At 42.3% G+C, this 17049-nt stretch overlaps 1 protein-coding gene across 8 annotated transcripts in view; it reads right to left on the bottom strand.

Annotated features, from left to right (window-relative positions):
- PLCB4 (phospholipase C beta 4) overlaps positions 1-5330 on the bottom strand; it is a 415724-nt gene extending 410394 nt beyond the window's left edge. For 7 of the 8 annotated variants that reach the window (XM_059896965.1, XM_059896971.1, XM_059896972.1 and 4 more), the window contains exon 1: positions 4989-5125. The gene's annotated coding sequence lies outside the window, so the exon portion shown is untranslated. Of the gene's footprint in view, positions 1-4988; positions 5126-5251 lie in introns of those variants that run through there. The other variant, XM_059896967.1, reaches the window with a different exon arrangement.
- Positions 5331-17049: the final 11719 nt, after the last annotated feature.

The raw sequence follows: 17049 nt of genomic DNA, 5'->3' as shown, positions 1-17049 counted from the left end.
ATTATTCTGGCAGATGCCCCTCTCCTTCCAGGTCTAACTGGCTTCATATGGTCTTCTTTCAAAGCCTGGCTGGGAGACACAGACGCCCTGGGGATAGCTTCTGGCTCACTGAGTTCTTCGAAACCCCCCAGTCACAGAACTTCTAGGCAGTTAGGGCTGAGTTAACATGAGGCCCCTCTGTCCAACTGCAGTCACAGAGTCAGGCAAGTCCAGAGGAAGATCTGGCATTCACAGTGGCCCTAAAAGGTAACTAGAACTTCTGTGCTAGTAGAGGGGCAGGGCAAGTGTCCCTTATTAAAAGTTTTATAGGAATTGGCACAGCCTGCTTTGTATGGATAGGCCACTGGCCTTTGCCCCCTATGGAGGAGGAGAACAAGGGGGTGAATAGTCATACTAGTAACCAAGAGCATTTGTAGCAATAGCAGCAGTAACACAACAGCTGGCATCATTCACACTACACTGCAGGGCACTTTTGCCTTATAGGGTTATCCTCCTCATTTACAGATGGGGCAACGGACACTCAAGAGCCACACACTAACACATGACATAGTCAGGATTCAAGCTTGCGTCCGCCTGATTCCAATACCCGAAGGCCACAGCAACTTTACACTGTTGAAAGCAAACCCCAATTTACCGCTCCCTGCCGCCACCAGCTGCCTCCAAGAGGAAGCATCTCGAGAGCAGTGGTCCTTTAACTTGAGTGGGTCGCAGACCCCCTTTCAATGTGATGAATCCTACAGACCCTTCTCAGCAAAATATTTTGAAATGTATAAAGTTAAGTCCAGAAGAAACCAATTATATTGAAATATACTTACCAAAAAAAAAAAGTTTAAGGCACACATAGTAATGTACGTGCTTCTTTTTTCAACCCATTAAATGCCGAGACTCATCAGTGACTCTAATACCTGCCCTAATTGTCATTTGGAAGTAAGTGAAAATAAAGATGTATTTGCCAGCTAGATGGACCTACCAAATGCCATCATTAGGCCATTAGAGGGTGGTCCTGAGGTGAAGAGCTCCTTTCCTGGGGAAGACAGCAAAGATGTCAAGCGTAAATCTAGTGGTCTGTGCTCTCTTCTCTCTGGACAAGCTGCTTATAATTAGTTCCTTCAAGTTACTGCCTTCCTCCTGTTCTGAGGAAATGGCTACTTCATTCATATCAGGGAGCCAACCACCTCCTCTAATTGTTCAGCAGGAGAAGAGTGCCATAAGAAGGGCACTGTATCTTAAAGCAATGATTTGACTGCCCCCAGGGTGGCTCGGTGGCCAGAGGTGGAATTTCCCAGCCCTCTGCACACCAAAGGATTAGGGGACAAGGGCCCTAAAGGAGACTCCTGGTCACGGGGATAAGATAACACTATCTTGCAGTCACATGGTATGCGACCTTCTCGCTGAAGGTTTTCTAGGTAGTAGGCAAAGGGGTGTGCAGAGAAAAACCGTCTTCTGATTTATGTCCCTTTCATCTATTTTTGATTCCACAAAGAAAAGGAAAGTAGACGGAGTTCACACAGAGGAAACAAAACCTCTGCTGGCCTTTCATCCTCTTGAACATAAGGATCTCCCAGTGACTCTGGGGTAATTTTTAAAAGCAGGCTTCATGCCAGTAAGGACAATGCAAACTTCTCACTCATCTATTTGGTGATGCATTTTCACCCAGCTCTCCTTCCCCGGGGGTGAAGTAAACCCATTTATAAATCTGGTGAGCTAAAGAGTCCCAGCCTATGAATGCGCAAAAACTTATCTCTTTCTAAGGCATAACTAGATAAGTAATATTACACCTTGAGGAAGTATTTCTACTTCCAAGGAGGAGGCTTGATCAAAAGAAAAACTATGAAACAGAAAAGCAAATATTGAGGAATGAAAGAATGACCTACACAGGGTTATTATAGTTCCTAAATATTACAGAGAAATAGAAAAGTGCAGAATGGACAGTACTGAGAATTACTGAGTGTCCTCACAGATAGTAAAACCACAGAAACTCAGCGATGAAGAGCTGCATTGATTTCCTGATAGGTGGGTAAGTCTTTTTGGCAGGCACTAATAAGACCCACAAGTTCACATTACATGGTGAACAGCAACTATTTTAGAAACTTCAGTCTGGACATGAAATATACTAACTGTGATCATTAAAGCGTCTCCATTAGTCCTTGACCTCATTCTGCATATCAAACACATGAGTTCTTGGTTTTGCAGGACTCACTGTGATAGATGGCTTATTAAAGACCTGGGTCCTTCGTGCTAATAAACACGCCGTTTCATCCTTACTTTACGAGTGGTCAAAAACGACGAAAATTCAGTCACGGTCTGCAAAATAACTTTAAGTTTCAAAGAATATTTTTACCTCCCCCAAAATACTTGAGCTCACTATTAAAGACATTTGTGGAGAACATAAGAAATACATAACCTTTCTTTCCTGTGACTATATTACATAAGGGCTGTGATCCACAAAGATCAAATTTATTCTCAACACAAGGTTTTTAAAGTAAAAAATAAACTCGGCAGCTAATTACTAATGTATTTTTAAAAAAATAATCCACAGAAATAATTGATAGAATGAAGGAATTAGATAATTTAAGTTTGCCAGCTACATCTGAAAGTTTGGGGAAAGAAATGCAGACACAAAATCCAGAAGCAGACTTATCTATCACATCTTTTCACGAATTGGCATGCCATCTGATGGGTTCAAGGAAAACAACACAAGAGCACTAAAGCTCAATTTTACCTCAATTTTAACTTGGAAGATGGGTTACGGCTGAATATTAGGCAAGCCTTAGACATCATTTCAATTCTTAACAAATCAAACCCCAAAGTGAATTTACTAGTATCCTAGGAAAATACCATGTTCATTTGGATTGCCAAATATAACTGTCCCACGTTGCCAAAATCAGCAGTACGCATTAATCTAAAGATGTTGGATTTGTTCTTAAGAAAGACAAAATAGCAGGGCCAAAAGCACTGGCTAAGTCTCTGCTGGGGATGAAATATTTCAAAGAGGTGATACAGATTTAAAAATCCATTTCTGCAAAACCATTCTGGTAACCCTTAACACTTTTTAAACTTCCCTATTTCACTATCTCATTAGGCAAAAACACACCTCCTCAAGATTCCAGGGCGTAGAAGTAGTTTAACATCAATCACATTTTTCAGGCACACCAATTTTAAACTTGCAAAAGAGTATTTTAGAACAAATCTCTCTGTGTGGGTGTACATTTGTAAAATAAAGGTAGCATTATCCCAACACATATCAATGTGTACCCAGTGATCAAATGGAGTCTTAGAAATTCTGTTTTGACAGTTACGTGTAGAATAGCATTTTCACCAGCGATTAATTCAGAGCTAGGTAGTGATATCAAAGCTAAATCAAAACTAAGTTGGGATGGTTGAATAATATTATAGTTGGAGGAAAGTGTAATCAGTAATCTAATATGGGCTACCGTAGATGTGTTATAATAAGTTACACTCAAAGGGTTACTAGTTATGGCAGCAAAGTCTCCTGTTCATAAAAATGCCAATAAAAAATGTTATTCTCCTTAAATAGTGAATTTTTATGAAAACAGGTGTTCTTTCAAGATGGCCATCATTTATTAAACTTCAAAAGGAAGATGACATAATAGATAAAAACACCAGCTGAAAAATATGCAAGACTGTCCTATCAAAACACAGCACTCTAGATTACATAACACGGATAAGGGCAGATTAAATCACATGCCCCTGCCCAGCTAAATTTTTATTCTTCTGCATGATTCTAATAACTTAGGCCACTGAAGTTTGAAGAACACAAAATATTAGGTTCTTGGTTCAAGCATGTATTTTTGAAACCAAGAGTTTTGAAAAAACAAAAAGGATAAAGTTAAAAGTTTACACACACACACACACACACACGTGTTTTTTTCTGAAGAATACAGTTCCTCAGACACCTTATTAACCTTGTAGATAGACTGCACAGATAAAGTCACTAGTTGCTTTTACTGGTCAGTCTACTTTATGAACCTGATTTCTCTTCAAAGGGGAAATAACTCTATTTTAGATGTTATATAGCTAAAGTTTGAATGACGTTATTGCCAACGAAACAGAATTATTAAACAGCTATCTCCACACACTCATAACTTAATTTACAGGCCACCACGTATCACATTTACGGTAAAAATGGTGACCTTCCATGGACGTTTTGGCCAGAATTAAATTTCAAACATGTGCTTTAGAACAATAGGTAGAATCACCTAAAGAGTCATAAAGAAAAAAAAAAGTCAGAGGGTCATCTCCCAAACACATGCACATTTATGAAACTATAATGTGCATTTGCATTTTTCTCTAGAAAAAAAATGCTACTTTTATGATTCTAGATAAAGTTGCACTGAGACACACTGGGAAATTGAAGAACTCCGTATTTCCATACTTCTGTAACAGTACTGCCTACAAAGTCTACAGTCAGAAGTATTGTACTATGTAGACAGGGTCTAATTAGTTAAGGAAAAGGCAACTTCAAAATTCTGAAAATAAGACAACCTTTAGTCTCCATCATTTGTATGCTCTTAGGAGGCTGGAACACTGCCCCCAAAGAGTGCCGGTCTGTCAGTGTTGTCTTAAGTGGAAATGGTCAATCATTTCTATTATTTCCCCAAAAGAGGTAAGAAGAGTCACACGCATACACATTTACATGCGTTGCACGGTGCCAACTACTTCCAACCAAAATAATCATATTCACGTCGAGCCGAGCTATTTCTAGCCAGAAGCGGCGAACGTCTGGACTGAGTCTAAGGAAACCCAGCGGGCGATGACTACAGGGGAAGGGGGTGGCGGCGGGGACCCCCGCCTCCCACGCGCGCCGGGCGCCTGGCACCGGCACCTGCACCGGCTCCGGGGCTGGGCATCTGGGTGCGCGCGCGCGCGGGCGCGCGTCCGGGACGCACCCGCCGGGAGCAAACAAGCCCAGCGGGCCCGGGCGGGCCGGAGCATCCTCGGGCGGGACCCGGAAAGCCTTCTCCTACCTGTCACTTTGCCTGGAGCTGCTGCCGCGGATGCGGCCACGGCCGCCGCCTGGAGACCCAGTGGGTGCGCGCGCGACTGTGCGCGCGCGTGTGTGTGTGTGAGCTCTTGTTTGCGGTGCGGCTCACTAACTGCTCCCGGCGCCACCAACCCCCTCCCCCCAAGAAAGCGCCGGCCGCCGAGCCCCCTCCTGGCGCGTGGACCCGCCCCCCGCCCCGCCCCCGCCCCGCCCCCGCCCCTTGCCTCCAGGGCGCTAGGTTCTCACCTCAGCCCCCGGCGGGGGTCTCCGCGGGCGCGCCTTGGACAAGCAGCGGGGCACCGCCGGCCCGCTGCGCCCGCCCGCCCGCCGGGCTCGGCGTGTCCCGGCTCCGGGCCTCGCGGCCGGCCGCTCCCTCCTTCCCAGCCCCCGAGTCTCCCTCCTCGTTCTCGCCTCCCGGCTCTGGAGCCCGAGCTGTCGCCTCGCAGCCCCAACCTGCCCGGGCTACGGAGCATGCCCAGTGCGGCGCGCCCGGCCGGGCTGGGGGTGGGCAGGGGCCGGGCCGGCCGCGAGCCAGCGTGGCGGGGAGGGGGCGCCAGGGGTGGCGGCCGGGCTGTGTGGAGGGCTGCGCCGGGAAATGGTAGGTGGGGCGCCCGGGGAAGCCGCCCCGCAGCGCGCTCCTCGGGGGTCTCTCCGGCCGCCCCCTGGGGTCCCGGCGCCCCCGCGCGTGGCCCGCGCCTGGGGTCGGAGGACGCACAGCGTGGCGCCTCGCGAGCAGCACCTGTAAGGGGTGGGGGACACCCCCCCTCCGATGCGAGACGCTCAGCCGGCTGTGGGCCCTGGGGCGAGGGTGGGGGATAAAGAGTGGAGAGGGGTCAGGACTGGCGAAAGCTGACAACCCAAAGCCTCTGGTGGGGGTGGGGTGTTTATTAGTTTATATTTTGTTTAATAAACACATAAAGCGCTTACAGTGCTTCAGGCACTGTCATAAACGCTTTTTATTCCTTTAATCCTTAAAACAGTCTTCCAAAGCAGGTACTACTATCTCCCCCCTCCAGCCCCGGAGGCTTAAACTGAGCCACAGAAAGATTAAGTGGTTCCAAAAAGTCTTCCCCCATGTGCAACCTAAGAGACGCAAACCCCCCAGACTTTGGTCCCTGGGATGCTGGGGCGCAGCTCCAGCCAGTTTTCGGCCCTAACTCGCCCCCAGATGACTCCGAGTCACCCACGCATTTAGACCCTAATGGTGTTCCCTTTAGCATCACCCTTTGTGTGGACCCTCATAACGTGAGGCTCCAGGACTCCCTCCAGGGAGGGGTCCCTCCTCCCCGAAGCCACTCCGCCTCCTCCTCCGGGCCGGCGGCCACCAAAACCCGGAGACGTGGCACCTGCGCATTGGGGACTGGGGCCACGCTAGCAGCTGAACTGGGCATGCTCAACCACAGGAGCTGGTCCGGCTGGCCAGGAGGAAAGAGCGAGCCTGGCCGCTACTGAGCGGTGGGGAGTGGAGGGGGGAAGTGGGCGCAAACAATAGCCAGGCCCCGAGGACTAGAGGCAGATGTAGATGCAAAAGGCTCATTCTCCTGACACATCCTGGCCTTTTTCAGGCAGAGCAAAGAGGAGGGTGATCAAAAGTTTACCAACTGGTCATCCTTCAGTGGGAGGGGGCTGAGAGCCCGCTGACAACTCCTCAGCTAAATCGCTAAACTACAATCTTCACTGACCCCTAAGAAAAGCTGGAAGCCACCGAGCCTTTTGAAGAAGCCAGGAAAAATAGCCTAGACTGAGTTTCCCTGCAAGATCCCAGGGAAAAGCTGTGGGGCTCTTCACTGTTGGAGTCTTCAAGATGTGGTGATCTTCAGTGATGACAGGGTACTATGACCGCTCTCCTCAAACTGTAATGTGCACACAACTCACCTGGAGATCTTGTTAAAGTGCAGATTTTGATTCAGCAGGTCTGGGGTGGGACCTGAGATTCTGCATTTCTGACAAGCTCGAGTGCCATGCATCAGCATGGTCCTCAGATCAGACTTTGAGGTTGGGTCAGTATTTTAGGCCTGTTCTCTATTTTATATTTAACTAAGGTTTAGAAGGGCTAAGCAGTTTGCCCCAGCCAACTGCTCACACAGCCAATAAGTAATGTAGCTAGTTTCAAACCCAGTTCTGGAGGACTTCCTGTGTAAGTTCCTGTATTCTCTGCATACCACCCGTAGACAGATGAGCTAGAAGCCGTCGTCTATGCCTCTTGACTGTTTTAACAGTGGAACTTAATTTAGTACATAGTACTTCCAAATATAGTATATCAGTTAGCCCTTGCTGTGTAAAAACTACACCAAACTTAGTGGCCTAAAGCAACAACTATTCATGCAATCAGCAGAGCAGTTGTCTGCTGTTTTCTGCTGGCTCCACTCATGCAGATGGACACGTGGAGTTTGGATCCTCATCCCGATGGCTAGGATGACAGGGTGTTTTCTCCATATGGCTTTTTTATATGGTGAGCTCCTGGCTCCCAAGAGCAAAGGAAGGCAAGCCCTAGTTTAAAACAGCATTTCATACCTCCGTTTGCTAATGTCCTATTGACCAAAGAAAGCCACATGGTCATGTCCAGACTCAAAGTATGGAAAAATAGTGAACTTCAATTTCTGATGGGAGGAGAACAAAATAGAGAGGTTTTATTTTTTGGTGTTTGGTTTTTTTTTCCCCCAATCTACTACATACACCAACTTCCATAAAAGTAACCCCCCTGCCCTAGGCTTCACTCAGAGTGTTATAGATTAAGCCTATCTTTAGTTTTACATATTGGTAAACCAAATCACAGCAGTCATTTTCTGTTTTGCTAGGTCTTTAATATTGAGTTTATTAAGGAATCTCAATTTAGAGGGTTTAAATAGTTAAATGTTATTTTGAAGTACAAAGTTCAATTCGATTCTTTTGAAGTTGTCTTTTCTTCCCTTTAATAACATTTCAGACAGTCATTCACTCAACAAACATTTTTGAAACCTTTTATGTGCCAGGCTCTTTTTTTTTGCCCAGGATACTAAGATAAACAAAAGAGACAAAATCATTGCCCCTATCAAGCTAGATATTATAAGCGGAGACAAACAATAAATAGCATATTAAAAGTGTATGCCATCAAGTAGTGCTGAGAACTATGACAGAAAGGAAAAGTAAAAGGATTTTTGAGGTGGGACGGGGGACTGCTGTTTTAGACAGGGATTAGGGACGGCCTCTCTGAAGACACAGCATTTGAGCAGAGATGGGAATAAAGAGAGAGATGTGCATATCTGGGGAACAGTGTTTCCAGCAGAGGGAACAGCAAAAGCCCTGAGACACGAATGTATTCGGCATGCTCAAGAAACAGAAAAAAGGCCAGACTGGCAGAGCGAGGCACAGAGTGGGTGGAATTGGGGTCACAGAGGCAGCAGGGAGCCAGACCGTGGAAGGCCATAGAAAGGACTTTGGGCTTTAGTCTAAGTGTGATGGAAGGCCATTGGAAGGTGTAGAGCAGAGTGGGGACGTGATCTGGTTGACAGTATAGAGAGCTTGCATTGAGAATGCCCATGGGGACAAGAGTACAAAAAGGGAGCCCATTAAAAGGACACAGCAGTGGTTCTACATGGGCAGATTTTATCATTTTCAGTTCTAAAACTTAGACTTTTAAATCTTCAACCTCAGACTCGACTTAAATCCAATCTAGTCCCCATTGCAGGCTCTAGCTGGATCCTTTACTCCTTGAAGTGGAAGGCTGGTGGCACAGGATCTAGCCCTTAAACACTTTCTCTTCTGCCCCTTGCCCTTGCCACCTGACCTTCAAGGCCTAGTTCCTCCAGCATGTTGGGCAGGAAAGAGGAAGGAAAGGGATGAGTGTCTATCCTTGCGGCCATCGTGGTCCTTGCTTGGCTCACTGTGGCTGCTTCTCTGGCTAAGAGACCAGTGACACTGGGGCAGGTGTCCCCAGAGCCAGCTTTCTGCTGTGGAGGACATAGTGAGGCCCTGGGAGGGTCCTTCTGGACCTCCCACAAGTCCCCTCCCTCTAGCTCTGCTCCTTTTATTCCAAGCCCCATGGTTCTCTCCATGGCAGTTGAGCCCAGTGCATCTTACTGCTGGGGCTCACATGCCAGGCAGGCCACTGTAGGGTGGGGCACCCACAGGAAAGTTAGCCCAGCAGCCTTCCACAGTGTCCACTGGAAGTACAGAGAAACTAGAGAAAATTGCCCATTCCGGCCAGGCTAAAAAGTTGGTAGGGAAGGAGGCAGATAAGATGGAGCTATTTCTGTCACAAGGGGATGCCTAGACCCAGTTCTTTCTCAAGAATGTGGATCCCGGAACATGTCTTTGTACTTAACAGGCTCTAGTTTTCAGTTCTGGGGCAACATCTTGTTATGAGAATTAACATTCATCACAAGAAAGGCCAAAGCAAAACATCAGTGCAACCAGTTCCTTATTTCGATTTTTATAAAACCTATGTGCTATTGTTGCTTTATATGAAACAACATATAGAGGATATGAGAAAATGAGGACCTTTAAGTTAATAGTCACACCTGTGTTTGCAAAAGATCACATTGCATTCTTTCCAGAGAAAGGGCAGTACATCTCTTGTCCTGATTTAAAGTGGTACATTAATCGCAGCTTCCACCTAGCCCTTTACATGCGGTCTTTGGAAATGAAAAAATCACCACTGGCCCATTTGTCCAGTTTGCCTTAATTAAGGACATAATCTTTGAAAAGTGGGCAGCGCACAAAACAACCTGACATGGGCTGTCTCTGCCCCAGGGTGTCTCCTCCCTAATGTTGTGTGTCTTGTTCCACTAAAACTTGTTAGGGGCACTGAGAACCAAAAAGAATGATAATCAAGAAGATTGCCTAAGGATTCAGTTTATGTAGAATACAATGGCAGTTGGAAAAAAAAAGTTAAACTTTCTGTTAAATTAATTTTTTACACTTTTTTAAAATTAATTAATTAATTAATTAACTTATTTATTTTTGGCGGCATTGGGTCTTCCTGGCTGCGTGCGGGCTTTCTCTAGTTGTGGCGAGTGAGGCTACTTTTTATTGCAGTGTGCAGGCTTCTCATTGTGGTGGCTTTTGTTGCAGAGCACGGGCTCTAGTTGTGCAGGCTTCAGTAGTTGCAGCACGTGGGCTCAGTAGTTGTGGCTCACGGGCTCTAGAGCGCAGGCTCAGTAGTTGTGGTGCACGGGCTTAGTTGCTCCATAGCATGTGGGGTCTTCCTGGACCAGGGTTCAAACCCGTGTCCCCTGCATTGGCAGGCGGATTCTTAACCACTGCACCGCCAGGGAAGTCCCAAATCAATTGTTGATTGGAGTGTAAAGGGAAGATAGGAAGAAAAGTAGAGAAGAGCGTTTAAGTCCATTCCAAACAACTTGACTTGAGAATAGAATTTTCCATGTGTGATCTAGTCTTAGAATTTGACTAGAATGTAGAGGTTCAAACCCACTGTGTGATGACGATGGTAGTGATGATGGTGATGATGATGCTGATAATTGTTTTTATGGAAGTATAAAATACCCAATAAAGCATGAAAATCTTAAATGAGGGACTTCCCTGGTGTTCCAGTGGTTAAGAATCTGCCTTGCAATGCAAGGGACACAGGTTCGATCCCTGGTCGGAGAACTAAGATCCCACATGCCGCGGGGCAACTAAGCCCACGCGCCACAACTGAAGAGCCTGCATGCCTCAACTACAGAGCCCACACGCTCTGGAGCCTGCACGCGACAACTAGAGAGAAGCCCACGCGCCACAACGAAGAGCCCACACGTTGCAAAGAACCCCGCGTGCTGCAACAGAGGCCCAACACAGCCAATAAATAAAAAAGTAAATATATATTATATATTATATATATTTATATATTATTATATATTATATGTATTATATATATATTGTATATTATAAATATATATATATATATATATATATTCTTTTTTTAAAAGTCTTAAATGAGAGCTTGAGGAATTTTCACTTATATAAATACCTATATGACCACCACCTGGATCAACATTTTCAGTACCCCAAAAAGTTCCTTCATACTCCCTCCCAGTCAGTACCACACACACGCACACACACCACCACCATCACCACCACCACCATCATCACCACCACAGGTACTAATCCCTATTCTAACACCATAGAATTGTCTTCTTTGTTTTTGAACTTCATATAAATGGAATCATGCAGAATGTACTCTTCTGCCTGGCTTCTTTCGATAATTATTATGTCATAATTATTATGTCTGTGAGATTCATCCATGTTGCAGCTTGTACCTATAGTTTATTCCTTTTTATTGTTGCATTGTACATCCTTGTATGAATGTATCAAAATGTATTTATCCGATCTATTGTGATGGTAAAACTTTACAGGGATTTTTTTTAAAAGTGTACTTGAAGGTCCTTGAAAGCCCATCCTACACTCTCATCCCACTTCCTTGGGTATTCCCTATTACTAGGACAATAGTATACTAAGTACTCCATATTTAATGGATTATTTTGTGAAAATAAAGGTTATTTTGTGTCATGGTAAAGTGAATTCCTCAGTGTTTTATGCAAAACTGCAAATAAAATTATGACATATTTCTAGATAAAAAAGGGTTTTTCCCAAGTAAGTCAAAGGACAATTAAATTATTTTTTTCTGATGCCAAAACATTTGTAATCTTTTTCTTGAAGTGTAAGGAATATGTGCTGTTAGATTTAAATTAGAAAGCTTCAAATATGGATGTCAGCATTTAACCTATGGGATATGGTTTATAAATGAGTGCACTGGTTCCCACCTACCTGATGTTTATGGCAAGATTACATAAAATGAAATGAGAGCGTATGGAAAATATACACACCACTTAATGAGGCTGCTAAACCGCTGGCCTAATTGCATGGTTTTATGTTTCTCTCCATTCTTTCAATGTTAACAAATCCGCTTTTTAAAAAATACAGTGATTTGTTCCTACCATCTCTTATGCAGCAACAAGATTAGAAAAATACATTAACTTACAATATAAATATCAATTGCACATTCAACAAGGCTCAGTGTTCTTTTCTTTCCTTCACTGACTCCATGTGGTTGGAATCACAACAAAAGCACAATTCAGTTAAATTGATTGTTCCTCCATGTCTCAGGAAGACCAAAATTTTCACCCACATGAAAAAATAAATTTCTTTGATCTCCCTCTTTTAGTCATTTTTGCCATTGTGGTTCATGCTAGCCAAGATAAAAACAATGGATTTTTACAACTTTCCACCCAGAAGTGATTTAGAGGATCATGTGATCCAATCACTTCAACTAATGGATGAACATTTTAAATCTCAGAGAGGCTCTTGTGACTTGCTCAGGTCGATGGCATACTGGGACCCCAACCTCTGTGTCCTGTCTGCTAACATGTCGTTGCCCCAGCTGAGTCACTGGGTTGGGTCCCATGTTGAGGGACAGGACAGGGTGATCTGTTCATGATGGGAGGGTGCTGCAAAGGGAAGGGTGAATAACTGAGGCCATCATAGCCATCTGCCACACTGCTTCACATTCCTTGAGGGTAGGGAGCATTTCTTATCTAACTTCTAATCCTCAAGGCTCAGCATGGTGCTTGGAACACAGTGAGGTAGTAATAAATGTTTGCTGAGCTAAAAATGAATGGCCCTGCAAGCCACGGAGTGGCTGGAACCAGAACCAGTGAGTCATTTTTTTACTTCTTTTGCAACCTCACATTACACCTCAAGCGGTCACTAAGTAATATTGATTGACTCTGTTTTATAAATATCTCTTAAATCATTCTTCTTTCCATTCAAGACTCAGCTTCTCTAACCCCTCCAGGAGGAATTAAGCTTCTTATGTTTCCCCAAAGCACCTTGTACATTTCTATTTTATAGCACTTGCCTCATTGTTTACAGTTATCTGTTTATCTGTTTCACCTTAAAGGAGTGTGAAACTCCGGAGGGCAAAAATCAGGATTCCAACTCTTTTTCTTGCAAAAGAAATAGCAGTATATATTTTTAAAATAGGTAATACAGGCACAAGATACAAAATTCAAAAGTAAGGACTACTTCCCACCCACAAGGCTTCAAGTACCAGGAGGAAATCATATTCCTGTGCCTATGAGTCTTTACCATACCAATTTATATACATGTATTCTTTCTACTTCTTACACACTATACTGCTTTTTAAATTTAGTCTATTTTGGAAATGATATACACACTTGTAGAGCAGCCTTAATCTTTTTAATGATTTCATATCATTCCATTGTATGGATGTGCCATAATTTATATCAGTACAGTTAATTATTAGTCCTTGCTATAAGCAATGTTGAAAGTAATATGTTTTCACTTCTTCCCCATTCCTCTTCCTCCTCTTCACCACCCAAAATTTAGTTAATTATGTTATTTTGTTTGTGTTTATGTTTGTAGCTTTAAATATATCTTCACTTCTGTTACTTGCTTTATTGGTCTATAATAATATCTTTGACACTGGCTGTAAAGATTATCAGTATATTTATACTACTTTCCACCTTTTCTCCTTCTTCCTTTCCTGAATGTTACTTATATTATTCCTGCATTTTCAGGGTTTGGTTGGCATTTGATTTAGTCTTACTCTTATGATTAAATGGATTCCCTGGTAGTCCATTTGCTCTATTTTCTCCATTTAAAACTTGGTTTGCTGAAATTTGTCCTCTAGTATCTTTTAAACGGATTGTGGGATTCATAGTTCCTAATGATTGCATGTCAAGATGTCTGTTTGTTCACTGTATACTTGAATGATTGTTTGGCTTTATATAAAATTCTTGGTTTACCTTGTCTTTCCTTCAGGACCTTATAGGACTTGCTTCTAGTATCTAATGTTGCTGTGACAAAGTCTGAGGCCAGCCTAATGTTTTCCCCCTGAAAGGTGATTAATTTATGTATCCACATCCACAAAGAATTCTTTCTTTATCTTTCAAGTAAAATAATCCTACTAGAATATTTTTGCATCAGTGGTAATATTTAGTGGTGAGAGATGGCATGCCTTTTTAAGCTTTAGATTCAAAGTTACAATGTCTGGAACATTTTCTTGGGTATTATTAAATATTTTATGTTCTATTATTTCAGTTCTCTATTTTATTTATTTAAAATATTTTAATTGCAGTATAATTGACTTACAATCTTATATTAGTTTCAGGTGTACAACATAGTGATTTGATATTTTTATACATTACGAAATGATCAGCATTATAAGTCTAGTTATCATCTGTCACCATACAAAATAACTACAATATTATTGACAATATTCTTTATGCTGTGCATTATATCACTGTGATGTATTTATTTTCTAACTGGAAGTTTGTACCTCTTAATCCCCTTCACCTATTTCATTCATCCCCCCCACCTATCTCCCCTTGGGCAACCACCAGTTTGTTCTCTCTATCTATGAGTCTGTCTCTATTTTGTTATGTTTCTTCTTTTGTTTTGCTTTTTAGAATCCACATGGAAATGAAATCATATGGTATTTGTCTTTTTCTCTCTGACATTTCATTTAGCATAATACCCTCTAGGTCCATCCATGTCATCAGAAATAGCAAGATCTCATTCTTTTTTATGGTTAATATTCCATTAACCACATCTTCCTTATCCATTCATTTATCAATAGACACATGGGTTGCTTCCATATCTTGGCTAGTGTAAATAGTGCTGCAATGAACATATGGGTACACATATCTTTTAAAATTTGTCTATTTTCTTCAAAAAAAATCCCCAGAACTGGAATTGCTGGATCATACAGAAGTTCTAAATTTTAAAATAGGAGAAAGAACAGCAATACTTTCAATCTTCTAACTCAGTTTTCTTTTCATTTCCAATGTCTAATATGCTTAATAACTATTTGCTAAAAGATAAAGAAGGAAGGGAGGAATATTAGTTTCCTATTGCTGTTGTATCAAATTACTTATAATCTTAGCGGCTTAAAACAACATAAATGTATTATCTTATAGTTCTGTAGGTTAGCAGTCTGAAATGGGCCTCCCTGGGTTAAAATCAAGGTGCCAGCAAGGCTACCCCCCACTTCTGAAGGCTCCAGGGGAGAATCCATTCCCTTGCCTGTTCCACCTCCTAGAGGCAGTCCACATTCCTTGGCTCATGGCCCCCTTCGTCCATCTTCAGAATCAGCAACAGAAAGTAATGCACTTTTCACATGGCATCATTCTGACCTTCTTTTCTCCCTCCCTTTTCCACCCTTGAGGACATCTGTGATTACATTGGGCCCACTTAGATAAGCTATAATAATCTCCCAAATCTCAAAAATTTTAATTTAATCATATCTGCAAAGTCCCTTTTGCCATGTAAGGAAACATATTCATAGGTCCTAGAGATTAAGACATGGACTTCTTGGGGAGGGGACATTATTCTGTCTACCACAGAGGAGGAAAAAGCAGTGTAGGAAAAGGTAAGTCACCTGTACTTATGCAAATTTAATTCTATACTGCAATAGTGAGTTCCTATTAATAAGAGCTTTAAATTTTCACAGTGATCAAGCACTTGGACTATCTGTGAGAAAAGTGAAAATCTTGTACATTTCAGAGCAAGGTTGAAAATTATATTGTGGCTCAAATAAGCAGGAAGATGCCTTGATTAATCTTGTATCTAGGAGGAATAAAATATATGATTAAAATATATTATTTGAAAAGTCTGTTAAAGCATTTCCTAGATGTTCTGGTTATCAATGTAGTAAGTAGTATAAGAGGTTAAATATAAATATAAAATTAAGTTTAAATTTAAAATAACATATATAGTTTAAATATAAGAATAATATGTGAATTAAAATATACCATATAATAGAAAAACAGATAGATATAAAGGATTGGTAAACACTAAACTTTGAGAGTAAATGAGGAAATGTTTCAAATTTATGAGATGAAAAGAAGCTTTTCTAAACTTAGTTTTTGAAATCTATGTTTATCATGGGAAATAAGATGAAACAAATGGGAAACTTTTTTTTTCACATCTTTATTGGAGTATAAATGCTTTATAATGTTGTGTTAGTTTCTTCTGTACAACAAAGTGAATCAGCTATATGTATACATATATCCCTATATCCCCTCCCTCTTGAGCCTCCCTCCCACCCTCCCTATCCCATCCCTCTAGGTCGTCACAAAGCATTGAGTTGATCTCCCTGTGCTATGCGGCTGCTTCCCACTAGCTATCTATTTTACATTTGGTAGTGTGTATATGTCAATGCTACTCTCTCACTTCATCCTAGCTTCCCCTTCACCCCTGTGCCCTCAAGTCTATTCTCTACGTCTGCGTCTTTATTCCTGCCCTGCCACTAGGTTCATCAGTACTGCTTTTCAAATTTCCATATGTATGAGTTAGCATACGGTATTTGTTTTTCTCTTTCTGACTTACTTCACTCTGTATGACAGATTCTAGGTCTGTCCACCTCACTACAAATAACTCAATTTCATTCCTTTATATGGCTGAGTAATATTCCATTGTACATATGTGCTGCATCTTCTTTATCCATTCATCTGTCGATGGGCACTTAGGTTGCTTCTATGTCCTGGCTATTGTAAATAGTGCTGCAATGAACATTGTGGTACATGTCTCATGCCCAGTAGTGGGATTGCTGGGTCATATGGTAGTTCTATTTTTAGTTTTTTAAGGAACCTCCCTACTGTTCTCTATAGTGGCTGTGTCAATTTACATTCCCACCAACAGTGCAGGAGGGTTCCCTTTTCTCCACACCCTCTCCAGCATTTACTGTTTCTAGATTTTTTGATAATGGCCATTCTGACCAGTGTGAGGTGATACCTCATTGTGGTTTTGATTTGCATTTCTCTGATGATTAGTGATGTTAAGCATCTTTTCATGTGTTTTTTGGCCATCTGTATGTCTTCTTTGGAGAAATGTCTATTTAAGTCTTCTGCCCATTTTTGGACTGGGTTGTTTGTTTTTTTGATATTGAGTGGCATGGGCTGCTTGTATATTTTGGAGATTAATCCTTTGTCAGTTGCTTCATTTGCAAATATTTTCTCCCATTCTAAGGGTTGTCTTTCTGTCTTGTTTATGGTTTCCTTTGCTGTGCAAAAGCTTTTAAGTTTCATTAGGTCCCATTTGTTTAT

The sequence above is a fragment of the Balaenoptera ricei genome, chromosome 15, assembly GCF_028023285.1.
Source record: "Balaenoptera ricei isolate mBalRic1 chromosome 15, mBalRic1.hap2, whole genome shotgun sequence".
Classification (NCBI taxonomy): Eukaryota; Metazoa; Chordata; class Mammalia; order Artiodactyla; family Balaenopteridae; genus Balaenoptera; species Balaenoptera ricei.
This window is presented reverse-complemented; position numbering and strand designations above follow the sequence as displayed.